The sequence below is a fragment of the Antechinus flavipes genome, chromosome 1, assembly GCF_016432865.1.
Source record: "Antechinus flavipes isolate AdamAnt ecotype Samford, QLD, Australia chromosome 1, AdamAnt_v2, whole genome shotgun sequence".
NCBI classification, from domain to species: Eukaryota; Metazoa; Chordata; class Mammalia; order Dasyuromorphia; family Dasyuridae; genus Antechinus; species Antechinus flavipes.
In genome coordinates, this window is record NC_067398.1 from 482,105,721 (window position 1) to 482,130,499 (window position 24,779).

The 24,779-nt window shown below is 33.0% G+C and overlaps 1 protein-coding gene and 1 non-coding gene across 2 annotated transcripts in view; both read left to right on the forward strand.

Moving 5' to 3' along the window:
* The window catches only part of CCDC178 (coiled-coil domain containing 178), a 644,800-nt gene that overhangs the window by 453,700 nt on the left and 166,321 nt on the right, over positions 1 to 24,779 (forward strand). The window lies entirely within an intron of this gene.
* LOC127546071 (U6 spliceosomal RNA) lies at positions 15,546 to 15,648 on the forward strand. The gene has a single exon (XR_007949933.1). It is a non-coding gene; the product is annotated as a U6 spliceosomal RNA (small nuclear RNA).

Here is a 24,779-nt window from a genome sequence, read left to right on the forward strand (position 1 = left end):
ACCTATTGGAGAAATTAAGATCTAGGTATGCATGAAAAGGGATTTTTTCCCTTGGAAGGAAGGACTTCCCTTCCCTTAGAGAAGTCTTTACCCCTTCATGAGAGAAGAGGAAGAAGGTTATAGTAGAAGACGACCTTTGAGTGGTATGAGATGAAGAGGATGGAATAAGAAGGATCTCACTTTAAGTGGCAATTTTTGCTTTTTTTTTTAAGAGAAGTTTAGCTTGAGAAGGGATGAGAAGGTTTGGAATAACTACTGTGGTAAGTGGGAGAACCAGCAGGGATTATTATAAGTATGTATACATATTACCTTGCAGCAGTGAGTGTCCAGCTGAGATCATGTAACATAAATCTGTAATCATATCTTTGGCCAAGAATATGTTATTACTATATTTTAAGCTTTATAATTCTAAACCACAACCTCAAATATCACCCCTTTATTCAGCTATTCACTTATATTGTTTGCTTCATTTTCTTTCAATGACTATCACTGTGAGTTTTATTCTATTTTTCAAAATATCCTAATCATTGATAATACTTTTAAGTTCCTTATAGAAATGTCATTTTTGCCCATACAAATTACAGAAATTAATAGCAGTCATTCGGCAGGAAGGTTCTCTGAATAAATGAAGCATTCATTAAGTATTGCTTTTGTATAAAGCATTGGAGATACAAATAGGAAAGTAAAACAATCCCTGTTTTCAAGGAACTCACATTCTTTTTTAATAGAATTGTATTTTCCTCCATTACAAGGCAGTGAAACATGAAAAAAAAAAGTGAAAAAAGTATGCTTCGATTTGTAGTTAGGGCTCATCAATTCTTTATCTGGATATGGATGGCATTTTTCTTCCTGAGTTCTATGTACTTCTCTTGGTCCATTGTGCTGCTGAAAAGAACTGAGTAATTCATGTTTAATCTTGAAACAGCATTGTTTATAGTATATACAATATTTGCCTAGTTCTGCTCATTTCACTTTGCATCAATTCGTATAGGTATTCCCAGTTTTTTTTTAATCTGTTGATCTTTTCTTATTGCACAATAGTATGCCATTCCATACATGCATCACAGCTTGTTTAGCCATTCCCCAATTGATGTGCATTTTCTCAATTTTCAATATTTTGACATTAGAAAAAGGACTGGTATAAATATTTTTGTCCTTTTTAATGATCTCTTTGGGGTTCACAATTAGTAATGGCATTTCTGGATCAAAGGATATGTACAGTTTGGTTGCCTTTGGATATAATTCCCAATTGCTTTCCAGAATGTTTAGAATAGTTCACAATTTCACCTACAATGCTATTTCACCTACTATTTCAATTTTCCCAATCTTCCTCAACATTTATTATTTTCTTTTTTGTCATATTAGCTAATCTGATAAGTATGAGATAGTACTTCAAAGTTGTTTTAATTTGCATTTTTCTGATCAAAAGTGATTGAGAGCACTTTTTCATATGTCTTATAAATAGCTTTGATTTCTTCATCTGAAAAATTCCTGTTTATATCATTTGACCATTTATCAATTGGGGAATGGCTTGTCTATAAATTTGGCTAAGTTCTCTAAATATTTGAGAAATTAAATGTTTATCAGAGATACTTGCTATAAAGATTGTTTCTCAGCTTTTTACTTTCTGATCATACTTACATTGGTTTTATTTGTGCAAAAGCCTTTTAATTTAATATAATCAAAATTATCTGTTTTATTTCATAATGTTTTCTATCTCTTGTTTGATTATGAGTCTGCAGCTCACCTAACTTGTCCTTTAGTAATTTGGATGCTATACCACTTGATGCATAGATGTTTAGTATTGAATTTATTTCATTGTCTATGGTACTTTTTAGCAGGATGTACTTTCCTTCTTTATCTCTTTTGATTAGATCTATTTTACTTTTACTTTGTCTGAGATTGATTACTATCTGTGCTGTTTTTGCTTCAGGAGGAATGTAATAGATTCTGTTCCATCCCTTTACTTTTACTCTTTGTGTATCTCTCTGCTTCAAGTGTGTTTCTTTTAAACAATATATTGTAGGTGTTTGGTTTTTGATCCACTCTGCTATTTGCTTCCACTTTGGGGGGGAGAGATCATGTTATTCATATAATGACTACAGGTTTCCCACCATCCTATTATTCCTCCTATTTGTCCTCTCTCTTCACTTTTTCCCTCCTCATGAGTGTTTTTGTCTTGTCTACTTACTGCCTCCTTTCTCTATTAAATTGATCGTTATTTTATTCCCTTTTTGAGTTAATTCTAATGAGTGTAACATTCAAGCAATGCCTTCCATTATTCCCTGCAGTGTAATAGGTTTTTCATGCTTCTTCATGTGAAATAATTTATCCCATCCTACCTCTCCCTTCCCTCTGCATCCAGTGAATTCCTCTTTTTCATCCCTTAATTATTTTTATGTCATTCCCCTCAAATTCACTTTAAAACAGTCCTCTTGGACTATATTCCTTCTAGCTGTACTGTTACTGACATATATAAGCATATATATATATATATACAGTTCAGCTACAATTATTTTTTTCTTGGACTTGATAATGGAGATATTGGATATTAGAGATAATTTTTTTTGTTCAATTCTGGTCTTCTTATGAAAGCTTGAAATCTTTCTATTTCCTTGAATGACCATCTCCCTTGAAGTATTATTCTTAATTTTGTCAGATAGATGATTCTTGGTTGTAGTCCTGGCTCTTTTGCCTTCTGGAATTTCATTTTCCATGACTTCTGAGTCTTTAATGTTGCAGCTTCTAAGTCCTGTGTAATCCTGACTATGATTCCTTGATATTTGAATTGTCTTGTTTTTCTTAGAATTTGAAGTATTTTTCCTTGGCCTGATAGTTTTGTAATTTAATCATAATATGGTCATTAGCTTCTACTTGCCCAGTTATAACTTTTAAGGGGTTGTTTTCCTATCTTTTGTGCTTCCTTTTCCATTTGGCCAATTACACTATTTAAGGCTTTATTTTCTTATTTTTGAACTTTCTTTTCCATTTAGCTACTTCTTTTCAAGCAGTTGTTTTCTTTTTTCCAAGCTGTTGACTCTTTTTCATATTTTCCTTGCATCACTGTCATTTCTTTCCCCAATTTTTCTTCTCCCCCTCTTGTTTCTTATTTGAGCTATTTCATGAGTTTTTTTCTAGGCCTGAGTGTTCTTCCCATTTTCTTTGGGGTTTTGTCCATAGATGTTTTGATATTGTATTCTCGTTTGATTTTATGTCTTGATATTCCCTGTCACCATCCTAATTTTCTGTGTTCAGATTCTTTTTTGTTGTTCTTTTGCTCATCTTTTTTAACTCTTTCCCTTATATTTGAGCTCTGCTCCCATGATGGAAGGGGCACTGTCTCAGGCATCTTGTGCCAGGAACTGCAAGTCCTGGCTATTTACCCGCTGCACTGATGCTGGCCTGAAGCCCTCAGGGGACACTTATGTCTACTGATGTGCTATGGGGTGGAGTGAGGTATGGATGCTGCTGCTGCAGGGTGTTGGCCCTTGTCAGCTTATTGCTGAATAAGCATCCTAGTGCTGATATCCAACATATTCTGCTATCTTTGATTTGTTTCTGTTTGTCTGGGCCAACACTGAAGCATATGGAGGTCTGGCTGCTAGAGACTACCTGTTTCCCTGGGCTATACTGAAGCTTGGGTCAGAGGCTTGTGCTGCTGCCTGCCTGTTTGTTTAGGCACCAGTAGGTTTGGTGGATACCTGTTTTCTTGGGGCTATGCTGAAGCATGTGATTCTTCTCAGAGCTGAATTCTCCCTGTTCCCCTGGCTATACTACGTGACATGGGGGACATGGTCCTGGTGCTGACACTTTCCTGCTCTAACACACTGGAACTCAGGGTCTCCTGCTAGTTTATTTGAAGTGGGACTTGCCATTCCTTTTATCCAAGAAAGCTCTTTTTTGACAATTTTCCACATTTCTTATGCTAAAAGAGTGTTTCAACTTGTCTTTTTGCTGGTTCTGCTATTGCAGGATTTGTTTGGGATGTTATTTTATAGTTGTTTGAGGTGACTATGGGAGAGTTATGGTAGTTTACTACTTACTCCATCATCTTGGTTCTCTGAAGTCAGAGCTCACATTCTAATGGAGAAAAGTGTATATGAAAGGTTTTAGCTTAAATCACATGGAGAGGCCCATGATCCTTAGGGCATAGCAGCTAACCTGAAATGCCTCTTCTTTAATATCATTTCCCTTAATAAGATCATATCATTTTCTGTTGTTGAATCAACAATATATGATCTTAAAATATTCCCTTAAACACAACAAATAACTTCCATAATCCCTATGAGCAGAGAATTATCATCTACTATCTCTCTTAGATCTCCCTTATATCTTTTTACCTAAACTAGGGCCCCAATTGTTCATTGGATTCAAGGATTCATTGGAACCTACCTATGGTTGTTGATCCTGACAGTTTTTAGGGCATAAGCTAAATATACTTAAAGCCAGAAATGAACTGGAATATATGTTGGGTCTTGAGATTTGACTTGTACTTCCATAATGTTCTAAGTGCTCATTGATCTCTTTTTATGTGACATTCTCTTTGCATGCAAAAAGAGGACAAAGAACTAAGTATAAACAGAGCTCTGTTCATTCTTTCATCTCTCCTACATGGGTCTATTGGAGTACCATTTATGTCCAAAATATTTTAAATTTTGTGTCACCTGTAGGTTTCATTAATTTGCTGCCAATTCCCTCTTTGATGAATTGATGAACTTTCATGCGAAGTACAATATTAGGTAAAACTAAACAAAATTTAGTAGTATTTGAACATACTGCACTTCCATTCAAAACTTAGTGCTGTTTGTCACTGAAAAACATAGAGGGCACCTCCAAAATAGGTTAGCTGTTTGACTCCTCAATTTGCATATTTTCTGAATATTTGAAGAAGCCTTGATTTAATAATATTACTTAGGAGTATGACAATCTCAATGTAAGGTTTTCCAAGCATGAGGTTTGGCTTGATGTGATACCTGCATTTTACAGATACACTCATTATTTTGGAATCTAGTTTTCATACTTATTGCTGGCCCAAAGCTGTTGCTCAGAGAGAGCCCTTTTTATAGCATACATGTAATAACCATGTTGTGATATTATATTTATATGTTTATTATACTATTATATTACATATTGTCCCTTTCTCTGAGAAGCTCATTAATCTTTATACCATCCCTGTGACATAAATAGGCAGCAGGTGGTGTATCTCTTTATCATAATGTGTATTTCTCCCACTGGGCTCAAAATTTCCACTTGAAACCCAAGGGATAGAGGTAACATCTGAAAAAAAGGATTTAGTTGTTGTCTGCTTCTTAAGACAGGAAAATTGAGAATTAAATTGAGCAAGATATTAGAGTTTCAGTCTAGAGCCATGGAACTCTGAATTACTATTTGGTGAAAGCAATACCTACCTACATGATGAATTGTAGTCTTTCCCTTCTCTACTTATTCTCTGCCCAAATTTTTCTATCTATCCCATTTCCACTTTCATTTCCTACATCTGTCTTCCTTTTTCATCCTTCCCTGCTTCCTCTCTTCCTTACCTTCCCATCTTTTCTCCCCCACCCCACTTTTTTCTACCTTTTAGTATTCACTTTCTTTCTCCCCTTTCTATTAGGATTCTTACAAAGTGCTAAATAAGTGGAATAGAGAAGACAGTGGTTAAATCTAGTTTAGCATTGATTTAATCTTACAATAAATAATGGTTTCCTAGTGATATAATGATTGGTTTATACTCAGTGTGGAATATATAAGGAGGAGCTGTCAGGGCCAGAAAGGACAAGCCCACTAGAGGCTTATTCAAAGGGAGCTACAGACAGAAGCTGGCAGAGGCAAAGGACTAGCGGCAGGAGCTCTTGGAACCAAAGAGAGATAGGCCTCTATTAAAGCTAATCGGGCCCAAGGAAGGAGACAACATTTTGAAGGAGACAATAAAGGATTTGGACTTTAACTCCTGGTTGCATTTGAGGTGATTATTGAAGTGAAAGGAAGGCTGCCCGCAGAAGCCCCCCAAGAAACCTGCTCACAGAGAACATTACATTTCAGAAAAGAATATCACTCCTTTCCTTTCTTTCTTTGCTCCTAACCTCTGTCTCTCCTTCTATATTGTTCATTAGATGTCATGTGAATATCACGGGAGATCACAGAATATGGTTGTGGCACAGACCAAAGATTAAAAATAGACTTTCAAATGCTGAAGAAGTTTGAATTTTTTAAAAAATTATTACTATTAAAGCCTTACAAAAAGGCTTTGGAGAATTGGAGAACACCAAAAAGATGATATATGTCCAAAGGAATTAAGTGCTAATTGTGTCATCTAAAATATTCTTAAACTTATAAGAATTTTAATGATTATAGTCCAAATAAGTAATATTTGGGCACATTAATCCTATTATCATCACATAAACATTTTAAAAACATTTTTCCAAAAATAGTAAAAAAAACTTTTCTGCATGCACAGATGGTCACATATTTTTTTCCATAGTTCGGGTGAAAAGTAACTTATAGCTACAGATGAAAATCCATTCTAGGAGAATGGGTCTATAAAGATTTTTTTCATATCAGTGACATAAACAGTCAAAAATATTTCATATTATAATTGTTTTTCAAATGTCACAAACATTAGTTAAAATGAATATGAAATTAGAAGAAATAAAGATTTACATGAATAGGATTTTTTAAAATTTACTCTTAGATTACATTTATTCTTCTCTCCTCATTTCTTCTTGTTCCCAAACCCAGAATCCCTTAAATAATTCAAAGTGTCATCATTGCCTAAATTATATATCAAGAAGTATAGGTCACTTCTGAAATCTAGATAAAAAGTAATTGTGGGTTACTTTTGTGTATCGTTGCTAACTGTTTAGGAAAGAATGATCTGGAAGATTATAATTTCTTCTGATGAGTGGTTGTCTTTATTCTTGGGATATATTTTCTAATATATTTTCATAAGAAAAACTATCATAGTAAGGAACTATTTCTTGTTATGGGAAACTAGGATAATAGATATAGAAATGGAAGAAGACTGCAAAGCCTTAATTTTATAGAAAAAGTTAAGAAAGGTTAAGTCACTTAACACCAATCACTCCCTTCCTTTCCTTCTTTCCCTCCCTCCCTCTCTGCCTTCTTTCCCTCCCTCCCTCTCTGCCTCCCTCTCTGTCTCCCTCTTTGTCTTCCTTCCTTCCTTCATTCTTTCCTAGCTCTCTTCTTCAGGTTTTCCATTCTTTATCTCCTTATCTCCAGGGTAAAGTCATTTTTGTTTGGTTGGTTTTTATCTAGACATGTTATTTCTACTATGATATCCACTACAGATATAGAAATTCCCTAAACTAATATCTTTGAGAATTAGTGTTGGTTTTTTTTTTTTTGGGCGGGGGGCAGGACAATGAGAAGTTAAGACATCTATCCATGGTCACAAAATTTGGATGAGATATGTATTTCTACATGAGTTGTCGAAATGTTTACATGTGGCTTATAGGTTGCATGGATAAAAAGGGTAAGAGGTTTGGTCATTCTTTCTACAGGGGAGGAGAGCCAGGGGCTATGCTTATACTATTTATAATACTATTTGGGGATGGGGCAGGCAGGCCCTAAATGCACCGTTGAGACTGGGTACTCTTTTTCCAGTTTCCAAGAGGGGCAATGGGTTAGTGTTATTTCTATCTATTCTATTCAATTATTTATGGTCTAGGGGTATAAGTCTAGTTCAGAAGAAAAGTCACTTCTCTGTTGCCTCTTTAGGGTATCATAATTTATGCTCATCAGTTAATTCCTCATCAAACAGTACTTAACAAAAAACCATTATATGATCAAGAGTCAATTTTTGACTTTTTAAGCAGAATTGGAACAGTTGTCAAGAATAAGCTCCTTATAAAAGGCAGTTAAAAAGGAGTTAAGAAGGAAGTCGTTTTATTTTGAAGAAAGATTGATATGATGTCAAGGTGCTGGTCTTAAGGAATGAAAATGCTTCTAATAGACTCAAAAGTCATGTTTTTGAAGTGAACCTTGCTGATTTGTAGAATAATGAGGTTGCTTTTCATAAATTCAAGGTGAGCATTGAAAAGGCTGAAGGTTTAAAAAAATGACTAAATTCCATAAAATGACTCTGACCTAGGACAAAATATTATTCATGATCAAAAAATGACAGACCTTAATAATTGAAACCCATGTTATTTCAGAACTTTGATTACTAAATAGCCTACTTCTGTAAAGTTAGTTTTATGAAGAGCTACCACAACCAGATTTGTAAGATCCAGCCCTAACAGCTCTGTCAAATTTGGAAGAAGTTGATGGAAATCATAATATGGGAAATGAAATAGGCACAAAAGCAGGAAGAGCTAATTCAGATGAGCTCTGAGTCCAAGAATATGTCTAAAATAATAAATGTTAATGTTTGAAAAATAAAAATTCTTATAAAGGACAAATATTGGCTGAAAGCCATTTATACATGGAGAAAATATAAATCAGAGAATCTATAGAGATTAGAAAATTTCCAAAAGCAAATGACCTCTTTAACTAGAAACAAGATAATAGCTCTTCTTAAGCCAAGGGAGAAAAAAAAAAAACATTCTCATAGAGAAGGTCCATTCTAGCATTTTCTAGATTTTTAAACATTCCATAGACATTATGTGGCCAGTTTCCCCTGCATGTCCCTCTTTTCAATTTTTTTTCTCTAGCGTGGTCTCTGTTCATGTCTTTCACCAAGAATTTCTGTAATCACTTTCCTTAGTCCTTTAAACAGGTACATTGCACTGAGCTAAGCATTCTCTTTGCCATTTAAGAGTCAAATCTCCCTCTGGTGATACAATAATTCAGGGCTTCTTAAACTTTTTCCACTCATGACCCCTTTTTGCCCAAGAAATTTTTATACAATCCTAGGTATATAAGTATATAAAATAGGTATGCAAATCAAACATTTACTGATTTTAAAAAATCATATTTTTGTGATCCCCCATTTAAGTTCAAGAAGTTTTGCAGTAATATAAAAAAGCACTCTTAAGGGCAGGAATCCATTATTTGTCAGAAGTGGGACTACAATAAAACCAAAGCAACTGGAGTATCCCTAAAAAACTTAAAAAGTATACTTTGTGTTAAAGGGACATTATGAATCCAGGAGAAACTGAAGCCCTATAATATGATTGTGAACAACATTCAGTGTAAGTGTATACAGCTATATCATATTCTGCCTTATGATAGTAATTTGATCATTATTTACTAACTATAGTTATTATTTAGTAGCTGTACAGCATTTAAAAAAAATGATTCTGAAATTATCCAGCCAGCTCTCTAGCAGTGACATAGAACTTTTATTCTGATAATAAAGTTAGTCTTCTGGCAGCGCCATGATTTCTATGAGACAACTCCAAGTAGAGTAGACAGGATCATGGGCAGCCAGACCTAGAGAAAGAGTGACTCAGTGAAATTATGGATTTTAGGGGAACCACAGTGCCAAATAAAGCTGCTTGTTTTTAGCAATGTGATAGATAGTTAGATAGTTTAGATAGATAGATAGTTTTAAAATGTGATAGAATATCTTTTGGGGCAAAGAAAAGAACATTGAATGTTAAAAACAGAACTATAAAGAATAGTGAAAAAATCTCTGTACAAGAAATCTCAGTATCTGTTAAAATTAAAAAAAAGAAAAAGAAAAAGAAAAACCCACTAAATAAAGTTTCCTAAGTACCTACCTCAAATGGTGTTTGTGAGGAGCAAATGAGATAATATTTATGAGGTACTCATCACAGCTTAGCATATATAAATGTGTATTCCCTTCCTTTCCTCCTAATTATGGATATTATTATGAAAGCTCTATAATATTCTTGAATTTGATATAATCAATACAATACTAATAACAACCAACTTCTTAAAAATTTCATCAGTTATAAGGAAAATAACTCATTTGGACCTTCTAGAAAGCACTCTCTATCAGTGCTATCAAGTAGAAATGGGGGTGGGGGGGTCATTAAACTGTACTTAAAGATCCCTATCAGTCCATATTGACTTAAAAAGCCACATATTAATGTAATCTATGTTTTATTGTATGTTTCAGGTAGCATTTGGGAGTGTTGCTCATGTATTTTAATACCTTTGTTCTATGACAGTTGAATTATGTCAATGAACTTAAGGCTTCCTGTTTGTTTGATATTAGCTATGTGTTTGATTTTATCAAGGAATATCGTCTGATTTTAATATATTTACCAGAAGAACCTTTTTGGAGGAGAGCCTTTTAAGACTATTTTGCTGGACTGAGTTAAATGCGTTTTTATAATGAACCAATAAGATTCCAGCCAGTGAATTTTTATTTTATTTTATTGAACTGTTTGACTGTAAATATGTAGTTTGTCATATAGAATTACTGGCAAAAGCCTATTGCTTTCACATATTTTCATCAAGGATATTCTTGATACACATGTAGAATTTTTTGTTGTTGTTTTTGTTGCTTTTAACTGTATGATTAGACAATAATGCTCCTTGTTTTCTGTCATCTTTGATAGTGTTTTTAGATATGAGTTTATATCCTAAAACATTGTCTTTGATTATTGTGTCTCTTTTCTTGGCAAGAAGTTCAACCAAATGCTGTCTAACATAGTTACTGTGATATTTTGACCCCCTCATTATGGAAACTGTTTTGCATTGAGTAAGCTTGTGGAAGAAATGGTAATCAAGTTTAATATCTTGACCTTTTTCAGCATTAACATGTTCTTTTAAAAGCTCAGGTTGAAGTTGTTGCGATTACAGCGTGTTCTTTTCATTATTTTCCTTCTAATTTAATGTTGATTTTTACTTTTTCTCTAATTAGCCAATGGTCTGATTGCATAGGCTGCTGATTTTGATTTGATTCCCCATCAGCATCCAGAATATAAAGAGGCATAACAGACATTTCTACGAACACACAAAGAAGACTTACAATAAGCTATTGCTAATTCTATGGCAGAGAAGAATATTTAGTACTATATTCACACATGATCATCTTACTTAAAATTAGTTTATAAAACATAATAATATGTTAGCTTTTCTGCCCTCATTGCAAACAATATTATAGGAAAGAATTGGCCATTCTGTTTTCTTGATGTGAAATAAACCTTGTGAAATTCAAATAAATAAATACCATTTAGGCACATTACCATTTACTGATAACCACCAATTATCTTATTGAATTCAGAACACCTCATCTAAAACAAACAGATAATTATCTTTAATAATAAAAGCATAAGTCGATGAATTTGCCTATTGCTTTTCTTTGCTGTAAACAGGAGGCAGCATTTCATCATGAATTAAGTTAGTGTGTCTCTATGCACATGCCACTTTTAAAAATTCTCAAAAAAAAATCTGAACTTAAAAATAGAGATGTCAACCATGACATCACTTGTGTCTCATATAGATTCTTTATAAAGTATTTTATTTCTTTAAAACAAGTGTTTCACTAAGGCATTTAAAATCTGATTAATTTCATCAACATGTAGTCAGTTTTTCATAGCATATCTCTTTTTCATAGAGTTAATGTACTTATCATTATCCCTGTTGAGGATTGAGTTCCATCATAAACCTGACTACTGGTAAGGATGAGGTTAATTGGCTATTTGTGGAGATGCATTAACTCTTTCCTCCACAGTCACCTCTTTGAGTCATACTGCTATGAATAGAACTTGAGTTAATTCATGTTTAAAAAATGATCCAGATGTGGTCCTTAATATGTTTGCAAGTAGTATGTGACTCTGGCAAAGTAAATATGGACAGATAACTATAAAATAATATTATTCTCTTTGTGTCCTCCAGCATCTCTTATGAAAAGAAAGGGTAAAAAAAAAAAGGTGCTCCATTTTAAATCTTATTCTATCCCACTCCATTTAAGCTCTACATAAATTCATAAACATATATACTCCTACCCACCCATTGCCTACCTATATACATGTGACAAATGAAATGATTGGAGAAAGGAGTGTCAAATTATCAAAGAATCATAAAGTAAAACAAGGGGACTGAATGTTCCATGGCCAACTTGAATATTAGATAATTTATAACTGATGGTATTTGGTTCTGGTAATCAGATACACACATGTGTATGTTTATGTCTGTCTCTCTCGCTCTCTCTAAAAATATATACATATATGTGTGTGTGTATGTGTTTGTGTGTATATGTATATACAATATATCTATGGATATTTTTCCAGAAAAATTTCCCATTTGAAAAGGAGATAAGAAATGTACTGTAGAGAAAGGTATATAAAACAAAGATGCAGAATGAAGTACATAGAAAAGAGAAGAAAAAAAATGTGTTATCTGTGAAAGCAGAAAGAACTTGACTCGCATGACTTTTTGTATCAAGCATGCTACGGCAGTCTTTTGATTCTAATATGAAACTATAGTAAGGATCATTGCACTAATGCATGAGGATTTGTGATAATGTTGCAGAAATTTTACTGTCAAAACTGAACTGCAGTGTAATGACTTTTGTTATCATGGTTTCTAATAACTATTCAGCATGAATTGACCCTACATATGTTTTACTGCAATAATATGTCAGTAACTCAAAAAGCTAAAGAGGAAATAGAAAACAGCCAACATCAGAAGCCGTGTGTGACTTCCTGATAACCTTATATCAGTCTTTGGAGAGATACTGCCACTGGATCCTAACTTGCTTCCAACAGAGTAGGCAGTGAATGGACAGGGTGATCATTAGGGAATGAAGGCATAGAGATTGGATGGGGTAGAGCTGTCCAAAAGATAGCCAGGGAGTTTGCCCAGTACAGGATTCAGGATAGAATATGGAGTGTTTATAGTTCTTGTTTCTGAATCCCTTGCTCTGCGTCTCTTCCCCTGATGCAATCAGTGCCTCTTTGTCTTTCCCTGCCGTATTTTCTCTCATTGTTTCTTTCTCCCCACTGTGATATGTCTCCTCCACAATGTGGTGGGTTAGCCTGTATCTTCATCCTGGTCAGGGTACTCTATTTCTGTTTCTGCTGCAGAGGGGGACTCTCTCTTTCCCTTCTGTTTTTGTTTTCTTCACTGCAGTGTCAGTAGTGGCTCTGGCTAGCTGATTTTCACCATTATAATTTTTTTTTAAATATTTTCTTCCTCTTCTTCCCTCCCAAAACAATTTATCATTGCCCCTCTTAAAATGTAAGGATAATTTCTTTCAGGATATTTCATGGCCTTTAAGGAGCATTAATAGTAATATTACTTTTTTATATTTTGGGTTTTTTTAATTGCTATTATCTTTATTAATTGAAATATAAGCAAAAAATTGCCATATTTTCCATATCTTAAGATAATGTATTTTAAGAAATATCTTCCTTTTGGGGATACTTTATACATATACATACACAGAAACACACATATATGTATATACACACAGATACACAAATACATACATATGTGTGTTGAAACCTTAACATGAAGCCTAATAAATAATGAATAGGAAAAATAGGAATCCCTTAGGAAAATAAATGGGAAAATGAGAACATAGACCTTAATTTAAACTGTTAATATTTTGTGTGTTCTCAAAACATATTAAAACATGATCACTGCTGGATATGAACATATTTTCTCTACAAATAGTCAGAAAAACAGTTTTAATATTCTTAGTTTGAAGCCACGCTGTTTTTAAGTATTTTTTTCTTATTATTTAGTTGGCAATAAACTTTTTTTTATCCTGACTTTCATGATATTTTCCTTTTACATTTATTTCTTTTTTTCTGCTAAATTCAATATATTTAAACATAGTTATACAATCATCTTCTGAATAATAAAAATCAGATAAAAATGAAAGAGAATGAGTAAGAAAAAAAAGAAGCAAGTAACAATGAAAAAAGTGAGAATGTTATATTGTGATCCACACTGTTTCTTTCTTTTTTTTTTTTTTTGTATTTTTTTAATTATAGCTTGTTATTTACAAGACATATGCATGGAATTTTTCAGCATTGACCCTTGCAAAACCTTCTATTTCAACTTTTCCCCTACTTTCCCCCCACCCCCTCCCCTAGATGACAGGTAGACTAATACATGTTAAATACGTTAAAATATATTACACTTATTTCTAATTAATTCTCATAAAAAAATCTACTCTTTCCTTAAATGCTCAAGTCCCATTTCAATCTTAATATATAAATCATCTCTTGACTATAGTTTGCCATTCTAAAAGGAGAATCTTGAGCAATAAGCACATTCACATACGTATACATCTTAACTAAATAATTTACCTCATTGCTACAGTACCTTTGTCTTTCCCTACTACTGTTATAGTTGTATATGTTGATTTTTCAAAGATTTATAATTTTATTCATGATGACACACATACTATCCAAACCAATTCTGTGATTTTGAAACCCTTGTGTAATATAGAAATTCTTGTAGTTGCTCTATGTAACTTCAACATTAAAACCAATGAGTTTGTAACCTCGTAATTGAGGAGCTTCTTAGAATTTCTTTAGGCTGGTCTCTAGACAATAGTTAGTCAATCAATAAACATTTTTAGCACCTATTATTGGCCAGGTCCTAAGCTAAGTGGATGCAAAGATAAAAATGAAAATTCCCTCTAGGAGTTCACATTTTACTAATGATGACACCTATACTATAAATTGTGACATGCAAAATTGATACAAGATCATTTCATACAAACTGAGTAAATGTGCAACCTATATTTGGACCAATGAGGCTCTTTAGTATCTTTTGTATCATTTGATAGATTTGATCCCTTTATAAATGTTCTCATGGTTTGGAAGAGAATTGGATTCTTGATCTGATAGCATATGAAGATCTCTAGCAGGTCTTACCAAATTAAAGTTTCTAAAATTTTTTTGCTTAAACTAGTTTACTTTATAAAGATTTCCAAAGGCAGAGAAATTCATTGCTATAAGATTAGCCAGTGGTGGATTTCTTATAAGTAAAACATATCCAGAAGATCATTCTCAAGGACAGAGAGGGGTTATAATCTATGTGAATACAGGGAATATCCATAGCAATTTGAATCACCAATTTTTGGAGTATCTAATTCAATTCAATAATTTATTATTAAATACTTGCATATTTAAAAACTATATTTGAAATGTAGCTTTGTGCCTTTGGCAAATTTAAAAGATATTTTGTAGATGGGCCTTTGGAACAATTGTAAAAAAGAATCATTTGATACACATTACTCTATTTAAAAATTTACTGATGATCTGATAAACTCAGTCATTGAACTGATGAGAATCTTTAAATGAGACATTCATCTATTAAATAGATAGTTTAGTCTCTATCAATAAAGGTCTGCTGTTATCAATAAAAATGTTAAATGTAAACAAATGAAAGTCCACATTGAAATCAATATAGAATATTTCTGCTATTTCCACCTTCTATATAGTCTATCAAAGAACAAACTATTGTTCTAGCTATGCAAAAAGTCATGTTTATTTCTTCATAGTGTCCATAGTCAACCTAGAAGACTGGAAATAATCTGAATGTTATAATATTTTCCCAGATAACAACATAAAGCTGACTTCATTGCTGTTTTTTTAATGGCCACCATATTTCCTTTTATCTAGCTCTTTATGAATTTTTCCAAAAATAATGTGCTTTCATGGCACATATCCTAAAATTGAAATGATATAGTAAAGATTTGGATGGCTTTAGCACAAGGATGATGCACAAATTTATAAGCAAAATAATGACTAATACCTTGGCCTTCAGTATCATAGGATGCCTATTATTTCTTCTGTTTATTTGAAGACCTCCAATTTCTCTGGGTACCATTGAACTTTAGCTTTCTTTTATTATTTAGGTTTTCTAAGCTTCCTTCATGGTCATGACTTGCTCCAATCAACTATTTATAGCTTTTTTTTTTTTCCCTGAAAAGACAAAAGTAAAGAAGACATAAAAAACCTCAGCCTGTTTCTACTACCTTCTGTTAATTACTTTGCAATTCAACAAGTCAATTCCATTCAACCATATTGATTATGTTCCTACCAGTTTTCTCTCCCTGCCTATCATGGTGGCAAACTATTTTTGTTTTCTCTTCTTTTGTCTAATACATTTGAAGGTGTTTTAGTGGCCTAATTTCTATTCTTAGTGGGTTTCCCTCTATTTCTCTGTCTCTGTCTCTGTCTCTTCTCTCTCTGTGTGTCTATCTTTCTGCCTGTGTCTCTCTGTCTTTCTCTCTCTCTCTCTCTCTCTCTCTCTCTCTCTCTCTCTCTCTCTCTCCCTCTGTCTCTGTGTGTGTGTGTCTGTCTGTGTGTGTCTCTCTCTGTCTCTGTCTTCTCTCTCTCTCTCTCTCTCTCTCTCTCTCTCTCTCTCTCCTCTCTGTCTCTCTGTCTCTCCTCTCTGTCTCTGTGTGTGTGTGTGTCTCTCTCTCTGCCTCTGTCTCTATCTCTCTCTCTGTCTCTCTCCTTTCTGTCTTTGTCTCTGTCTCTCTGTCTTTCTCTTTCTCTGTCTCTGTCTCTGTCTCTCTCTCTCTCTCTCTCTCTCTCTCTCTCTCTCTCTCTCTCTCTTTCTCTCTCTCTCTCCCCCCATCTGTCTGTTTGTCTGTCTGTCTCTCTCTCTCTCCTCTCTGTCTCGCTCCACAGACACATATATATACACATAAATATATGTAGATAGATAATAGATATACATATGTACGTATTTCTGTTTGGCCAGCTTAATTTCTTGTTGTCTGTCTAGACTTTGTTGGAGATGGTTACCGTTTTTCCTTCAGCATTCAGAGCTATTCCGGCTTCATAACAGTGCCTTAAAGTTAGAAAGAAATACTTTCTTCAAGTTCATTTTCTTAACCTTTTTTGACTTTTGAATTCTAAATCCTTAAAGTCCTTAATTAAATTATCTTGATGATGATAACTACCATTTATTTAGTAGTTTAAGGTTTGCAAAGCACTTTGCAAATATTGTCTCACTACAACCCTAAACGATAGGTGCTATTATTCCCATTTTGCAAATGAAGAAACTGAGGAAGAGAGATGTTTAATAACATACCTAGAATCACATAGCTGAATATGTAATTCAGATCTGAAATCAGGTCTTCCTGATTTCAAGTCCAGCATTCTATTGACTGTGCTAACTATCTAATCTATCCTTGATTAAGTATTTATCTTCCTTGTAGTGTAAATGTAGTCCCAGAAATCCCAAATCCCATTCTCAGACCCATTTTCTTGACTGGCATTTCTCTTCCCTAATTTGCTTTTTGACTTGGAAGTCTGCCTTTGATGATTAGCAGAGATAAGAGCATCACCTATATCTGTAATATGTTCAATTTCCTGCTCAAGAATTTAATCATCATCAATCCATTCTAGTTCTTTTCAAATGATCATACACATTTCATGTATAAATCTGGGGTTTAAACCCCAGACCAGTCCATTGTTTCTTCAATGAACAAATTCAAATAATTATTAATGAACTTCCCTGTAATCTTATGACAATGTGTGGACAAACGTTTAATAAATTCAAAATGACTAGAGAACTTCAGGCAATTGAGTGAATGGCATATATAAAAAAAAGGAGATATCTTGTGATTCATTGGCAAGATCAAGTCATACTTCTTTGGATATATGTGTATAGGAAAGGGGTCTGTTTCTTCTCCTTCCTCCCCAGAGCCCATGTTTTGAACCAGTAGAAAATAGAACAACCAGCTGAAAACAAAACAAGGTATATCAAAGATAAACAGAAGGTCCTTTGAGAAAATGAGTGTATAACTCTGTTTTCCCTCTCTCCTATCAAGAAGGTAGCAAACTTCAGGCTGATGCCCCAAGGATGCCAAAGTAGAAGGGTAGTTGCCATGTATTCTAGTTGGTCATCATATAGATATATTTGGGCAAATGCTGCTTCTATTTTTTGTTTGCTTAATCTTTCTTGTTTATATTCTGGGAAAGGAATATTTACTTTATTTAGTAGGTTTAGGAGATACAATGATCCCACTAGAAGTTACACCAATGACCAACTACTAACAATAACTACTAAAATAGTAGTGACTGATGACAGAAGAAGTCACTTAAGGACACTATAGCTTCAAGAATGAAAACTCTCATAACAAAGTGCTATGTGTAGATTCAACAGAAGCATAATCTTTCAGGACCAGTAGAAAACTATACCTATGAGGAACTTCATGAGGATTTTGTGAAGTCCTTCATAAGGACTACTAGTAATCACAAGATGTAATTTTTGTGTATACTACATGTGACTCACTGCCAACACACCCTAAATTTGAGCTAGCTCTCTACAAGCACCTCTATATTCATGGGGAAAGTATACTCTGGTTTGGGGGAAATGTTTTTGTAACCACTGTGCTTGCTATATGTTCTCAGTAAATACTCTTTCCTGAAAGCTAATTTAAGCTACTGACAATAAATGCAAAACACCTGGGTGGGGGCTCATGCGCAAGACTGCTAGAAATTTAGTCCATCAAAGTTCATCCCTAGAACCTTGAGGAGAGTAAAAGCTGTCTTTGGGAAAATCCAAAATTGGAGTGTGAGCATGGGTTGACCAAATGGTCACAGAACAGTCGTTATACATGAATCATCAGAAGTAGGTAATCCTCTAGTTTTACAGTGTTGGAAGATGTTTTATATTTTAGATATATGCTATCAGATTAAAATTAATATCTACATTCTTCAGCATGGTATCACCAATCACCATTAACTGATCTCTTCTTGTTCTCTCCTTTCATAAAATAACCATCACCTGAAATGTTACAGATAATCATTTCTTGGAGAACGAGTAGCATCTTTAGTATATCCAACTCCTTCCTCTTCCAGAAGAGTCTCACAATTATTATTACCAAACAATCAGTGGTACTTATTTCATTCCTACTTTGGTGTTTGAAATTCTACCTTAAAGACTTCTAATTCCAAAAATCTTTTCTTAGTCCTTATGCTGACCAATCAGATGCTTTTTCTTTGTTTTGTCTCTGAAGTGCCATTTTAAAAGAAATTTTTCATTCCCCCTCATAATCTATAGTACTTTTCTCCAAATCTGTGGTTCCAATATATATTTCTTTATAAAATTATACACATGTACTATATTATGATAATAATAGGCTTCCTGAGGCAATTAGGTAGCACAGTGGGGAGAGTCAAGAAGACCTGTGTTCAAATCTGTCCTCAGACACTTATTAGTTCTGTAGTCCTAGGCATATATCTCTTAGCCTAGTTTTGCTTTAGTTTTCTTATCTCTGAAATGGGGATAATAATCCTATCTCAGAGATCTTGTAAGGATCAAATGAGATGATATGTTTAAAATCATTTTGCACATTGTCTAGCATACAGTAGGTTATATATAAATGTTTGCTCCATTTGCCCTTTCTTTTTGAAAAAAAAAATCAGGTTTATGTATAAAATATATTGTAAATTGAAAAAAGTATTTGTTAATATTCCATTATGTCAAAGGGACCATGCTATTCATTAAGGATTCATAAACAAAAATTAGAAAAAACAAAAACAAAAAACTCCTGACACCAAGGAGTTACATCTTGAAGAGGGTTATAAAGTAAATGAATCAATAGCATGATATGGCATCTTAAAAAAAAACTAATATAATCTTGCAATGTGTTAAAAAATATAGTATCTAACCCTAAGAAGGTGGGTGGTAATTCCTTCTGACAGAGATGTTACCTTTAATACATAAGCTGAGGAAGATCAAGGCAGTAAAAGAAATATATAAACCAAATTCTCAATAAATATGAAATTTAAATAACCAAAAATTAAATAAAATAATTGTATTTAAAATGTTATATATTTAATAATTTATTTAAATTATTAATATAAATAACCTTTTTAAAAATTACATGAAATATTGGCAAAGAGACTAAAACAACATTTCACAAATAATACACACCATACTCAAGTTGGATTTATATAAGGAATCTAGTGTTGGGAAATTTTAGGAAAATTATAAACTTATATTAATAATAAAGTAAAATCTTATGATTATATCAATAGGTACAGGAAAAAAAAACTTTTAATAAGATGACACCTATTTCTACTTAAAAAACACTAGAAAACAGAAAGAAATGGCCATGATAGAGTTAGTGTGTCTATGTGTGTATATGTATACATATGTAAATATATCTATGTATACACACATATATGCAGTTTACTATGTGTTATAAAACCAAATAACTCAAATTTGAATTTGCTTCTGAATTATTTTTACCACAAGAAAGAGCAAAAATGCAGAAAATTGCCCCCTTCTTTTAACTCATAATTGGTCACACATCTGTTTCCTATTTCCACAAACTTCATATATTTTTCAATGTAAAGGGCCATATTGTGTATCTTCTGGTTTAAGAGGAGCTCTAAGAGGAAAGGGTCTGCTCCTTACCACTCCCAACTTTCTTCACTGCTTTCTACCAAATCCTTTGGCCCAGAGATCCAGAGGCAAAACCTGCCCAATCCACACCTACAGCCTGAGGCATGGGCTGAGCAGCAGCCAAAAGTGTTGGATTTTAATGCTATTTAATATAGTATTTAAGTATTTTTAACCATTTAATATGGGCTAATGTTTAAAATTAAGTTTGTAATTTTTTTTTTTTTGGTTACTAATGAAATTTTTGAGTTCTGTGCCCCTAACTCCATTTCCCTCATAAGCCCTATGGTTTTTATTGCAAGATAATGCATAACTTGGTGAGTTTGAGGAAAATTTATGTCACATTATAGCAGAATTTCCTGTATATATGAACAAAAGATAAAAGAAATAACCAGAATCCTTCAAAAATAAAAAGATGCCCATTTTCACATTTCTGTTTAACAAAGTACCAGAAATGGTTTTCCAATAATGACAATCAAAAGAGTAGGAGAATCATCATTGATAAATGACAGAGATGATGAGATGATGTGCCTAAAGAACCTTTAAAAAGTAAACTAAAGTTTGTTGGAATCATTAATAACTTCAACAAAATTTCAGCATATGAAATAAATCCACAGCAGTTAACTTTTTTTTTTTTGCATAACACCAATAAAATCCAAAACAAGACAAGATAAAGAAATTTTATTTAAAATTGCTAATGGATGTATAAGCCCTTTGGAATTGTACCTACTGAGATGCACACAAGAATGATCCTAACATGACATAAATAACTGTTTGTAGAAATATAGGCTTAAATATTTGGGGAAATGTTGGTTGTTCATAGATAGGTAGAGTCAATGTAAGTGACAATAGCAACTAAATAAACTTAACTATTCAGTACCATATCGGTAACTCTGCCAAAGGATTTCCTTATAGAATTAGAAAAATACATATATGAGTTTTTAAAAAGGTCAGTAATCCAAACTGAAATAAAAAGAAGCAAAGAACATCTAGCATTGATTGATTAGGTGTGTGTGTGTGTGTGTGTGTGTGTGTGTGTGTGTGTGTGTGTGTGTAGAAGATAATATCTAGGGGATAGATAATATCTATCCCCTAATTAAACCTGCCCAAATGAAACAAAAAAAATTTAACCAAGATATGAACTGAAACTATAAATCAGTTTAGGAAGAACATTTTTGGAAAATAGTCCATTGTACTTATTTTTTTATATAAAAGATTATGTTAAAGACTTGATATCAAATTAAGACTTTACTTTACCATCATGTCATAGATGTTGGCCAGCTATGTGCCCTTGCAATTTATGAAGTTGATATATATATGAGGACTACTGTAATTGAATGATACTAGCTGAGGGTAACATGATTTCAACTAAATACAACATTCAATTATATTTTTATTCACCCCCCCCCATTTGGGACAGTCAGTCAGATTCTGTATGACAAACTTGTTTTTCACCATTGTAACTATTCACAAATGCTTTTATATAATCCCAGTTTCTTTTTTTTTTCTTCATAGTTTTATTTTATCTAATATTGGCTTTTATTTTCAAAATATATGCAAAAATAGTTTCAACATTCACCCTTGCAAAACATCGTGTTCCAAAATTTTCCCACTTTTTTCTTCCCCTAGACAGCAAGTAATACATGTTAAACATGTACAATTCTTCCATATGTATTTCCACATTTATCATGATGCATAAGAAAAATCAGATCAAAAAGAGAAAAAAAAAGAAACAAAAGAAAAGCAGACAAACAACAAAAAGGATGAAAATACTATGGTGTGATCCACATTCAGTTCCCATCACAGTTCTCCATTAAAAGTCTATTGGAGGGGCAGCTAGGTGACTCAATGGCTACAGCAGGAAATCTGAGTTCAAAGATATGAACTCAGATGAGTTTGGTCTCAGATGCTTCACACTTCCTAGCTGTATGACCCTGGGCAAGTCACTTAACCCCAATTGCCTCCTCAGCAAAAAAAAAAAAAAAAAAAAAAAAAAAAAATCAAGTCTATTGGAATCTGCCTGAATCACCTTATTTTTGAAAAGAGCCACATCTATCAGAGTTGATCACATAATCTTCTTAATGCTCTATACAATGTTCTCTTGGGTCTATTCACTTACCATCAGTTCATGTAAGTCTTTCCAGGTCTTTCTGAAATCATATGGTCCTAGTATATAAAATTATGTGACTGTTGAAAGCCAGATCTGGGCCATGCAGATACCATACAAGGAATATGAAAAGTTATTTTAGGGCATAGATATTAGGAGAATGGGTACTAAATTGAACTTCTCCCAAGCACCAGTGTAAGACATTTCTGTTAATATTTTTTAAACAAGATGTTGCACTGAATTTCAATAGTTCTATACTATTGAGCTCCATACAGATTAAACCACACATGTGTACAAAACAGAGAAAAAAGAAAAAAAGAATGAAACATTAATTAAGACTTAAATCTTTAGGTGAATTTTAGATATTTCTTAAATGTCATGTACTCTTAAAGGTTGTTTTTCCTTCTCTCTTTATTCCATATTGTATCCTCATTTTTATTGACTTGATCTTCTCAAATACTACAATTGGTTTTTAAAATGAGAACATAATTATATACTAATGACAAAGCCATTACATACCATTTATATGGAATCTTTCTTGATGGCTATTTTTTCTTTGCACATATGCATATGTATATTTTTTTAAAGAAGGAAAGCAATAACTTCTGTCAGTGAATCTAGCTTAGAATCTTAGATTACATTTAGAATCAGAGGTAAAAACAAAATAATTTCATCTTCAAGAATGAAGGATGCAATCCAAGAAGGTATAGGTCAAGTGGACTTGCAAGTAAACAGTTTTGCACTTAGTTAGAAATTGAAATTGTGTAATTGAAATACTCAATGGATCTCTTCTGGCAGAGAGAAGAAATAATTCTTTTTATATTAAATAAGAATTTTTTAAATTACTACCTTAACTACCCCTTTGTATTTTCTGTATTAAATAGTATAGCAATTTCTTGAAATATATTTGGATATCATACCATAGAAGTTATGGTATGTTACTTAATTGAGTATCCAATAACTTGTTGGAGGATCTTTATTGGAGATACAATATATGCAAAATTATTCATGGCAGCACTTTTTTTTTTTTTGCTAGTAAAGGGTTCTCATCAATTGGAAGACTGAGCAAATTGGCATATCTTGTAGTAGAATGGAATATTTTTATGCAGCAAGAAATTATGAACATGAGTTTAGAGAAGAAAAAATGCAAGATTTATATGAACTGATGCAGAATGAAATAATTAAAACTAGGAGAACAATATGCCCAATGACAGTATAAAGAAAAGATTTATGTAGAAAAAGTTGACTTTGTATCTATTTTTATGTAGAGATAAAGTTGACTTGAAAAGGAAACTGGCTTCTACATAATTAGAAAATCAGCAATGATACCAGAAAATAGATTATGAAGCTCACTTTCCTCTCCTTGGCAGGAGAGCATGAAGCCAGAGACCTAGCAGACTGGACAAAAAGACATGGATTCTGGCCTCTGATGCTTGCTACTTGAATATAGCCATTATACTTAACAGTAGAAGTACTTAATAGTTCTGAGTCTCAGTTTTCTCTTAGAATTACCTTCATAGTATAGTTGGGAGAATCAAATGACAGTTTGGCAACTTTTAAATCAATATACATATTAATTATTACTACTAGCAGTAATAGTAGTGCAATATCTAGCATGTGGTATATTGATTGATTTATTAATGATAGTAGTGGTAGTAATAATAGTAGTGGTAATAATAATAGTAATAGGAGTGGTAGTGATAGTAATAGTAATAGTAATAATAGTAAGAATGATAAATCCAATCTCTTTCTCATGGAGGGGAAAACTATTTAATGAAAGAAATCTTTTTTTTTCTTTTTTATTGTTTGAGCCCACAAGGAATATATTTTGTATGATCCGTTTATTCTAGAGGATATTGCAGGAAAGATTAACCCACACTAATTTCTTGTATGAAAATTATATATAACCTGCAATTTAAAAGTTCATTTATATAAGACTCCACTCACAGATTAAGATTAATAATTCAGTGCTTCACACATATTTAAGGGATGAAATTAGTGAGAACTTGGATTAAAAAAAGATTCTGATCCTCTGCTTCTAAAATGTAGAAATGTGGTTACAGATTCTCTGTGGAGAGATCCTTGAAGGGAGAGAATGTCTGGAAAAGAGCTGACATGTAGACTGGTGTCAATATCTTCAATTTACTATGCTAGAGACTTAAGGGAATTGCCCCCTTTGAGTAAAATCTGGACTCTTTCTGTTTGAATAGAGCTCTTTCATTTTGTGTATTATCGAATATATTCCCATCTCTACCTCTTCTCTTTCTTGAATAAATGGATTTTTTTGTTCACTATTCTTTGTGAAAATAGAAGTTGGTGGGAAGGGTTATATAGTTTGATGTATTACTCCACAAAAGGATATTGATTAAGAATTCAACTTAAACCTAAAAATCACTTCTCCTACACT